We start from the raw sequence: 1,416 nt of genomic DNA on the forward strand, positions 1-1,416 counted from the left end.
ATAATGACTGTGGTCGGTAACAATTGAGCAAGTTCATATTATTGTCTTCAATCTTTTGCTCATATCCTCTACTTCCTGTCTCACATCATTACTCCAGCCATCCTTATCTGTCCCACTTCTTTCCATCTCCAGTCCTTCCTCCCACTGTCCTTGTGACATTTAGTCCTCCCATCAGCCCTCATTCCTCTCTGACCTCTCTCCATCCATGTCAATAACCATATCATCTCCAGTGACTGAGTTGACGTTTATCTCCCGCTAGGCTGGATTCTCCTCTCATCCCTTCCTCCCTGTCAGTCCATTGTCCTCCTGATTTGTCCTACATGATCTGACAGTATTTAAATTGGAGGGGGACAAAAACACACAGTCAGGTATTGGTGAGTGACTGGACATGCTATTGACAGTCCAAGCTCCATTCTTGTGAATATTGTTGTGTAACAAAGAATGCTAGGAATGAAAGATCTTTTCCTTGAAATGCATTTTGGTTAACAATGGTCATCTTTATTTTATCGGTAGTTTTAAAAGTTAGTGTAATTTATGCTCTTTTTTACCTCATTAGGTTTTTAACCAAGCCAACATTAAATTAAATAGCCATAATCGCTCAAACTTTGAAGGTCATGTTAGGTCTGGAGCCAACTGTCATCAGATGTGCTGGCATACTGCAGTGGGCCGATCGTGTCACTTCCGGTGTCCACTGGTGTTTGCGTATTGAGCTCTTCTTTTCTTCATCTCTCCCAATTCTGTACTAATGGATGACAATATAAAAAATGGTAACCCTAGCCATCATCACAACAATTGCCGCCCCTGGGAAATTTGGCAGAAGCCACCACTAGGTTTCACTGTTATTCATATGTGTTCAGTTGTTGAAAAAAGGTTTCAGTTTAGCAAAGAATATTTTAAAAACTGCTGTCAGACTTTGTGGGGGAAGTTGTATCGAATGTCGCAAGGAACACAATTAGGAAAGCAGAAGGGAAACGGGCTGATAGTCTATAGTTGAAGACCACTGAAATACCCCCTCTGGACAACGATGTAAAGAACAGGGCCCCAAAAAATGTAAAGCAGCTACTATAACCAGCAGATTGTCAAAAGTAGTCGTCGACCAAAGCTAGCAGCCAGACCTGGTATTGTCAAAAGACATTTTAGACTTTTGAGTAAGTATTTTTCTAAATCTTTTAACATTTAACATAACTTTCATTCCAGAACTAACCAGGAGAATGAAGGTCACAGACAGCATCAGTAATACTACTTCCACAACTATGCAACCAAATCTGCAACAACCTGCCATCTGATTTGGGGACAAGGGTTGGTATTTATACAGGCGAGTTAAAGAGCAAATGGGGAACAGGTGTGAAGGTGGGTGGAGACATTCCAGTAATTGAAAATGAGAGACAGGTGAGCAGGTGAATCTGGGAACAAGAG

Source organism: Limanda limanda, chromosome 10 (assembly GCF_963576545.1).
Source record: "Limanda limanda chromosome 10, fLimLim1.1, whole genome shotgun sequence".
NCBI lineage: Eukaryota > Metazoa > Chordata > Actinopteri > Pleuronectiformes > Pleuronectidae > Limanda > Limanda limanda.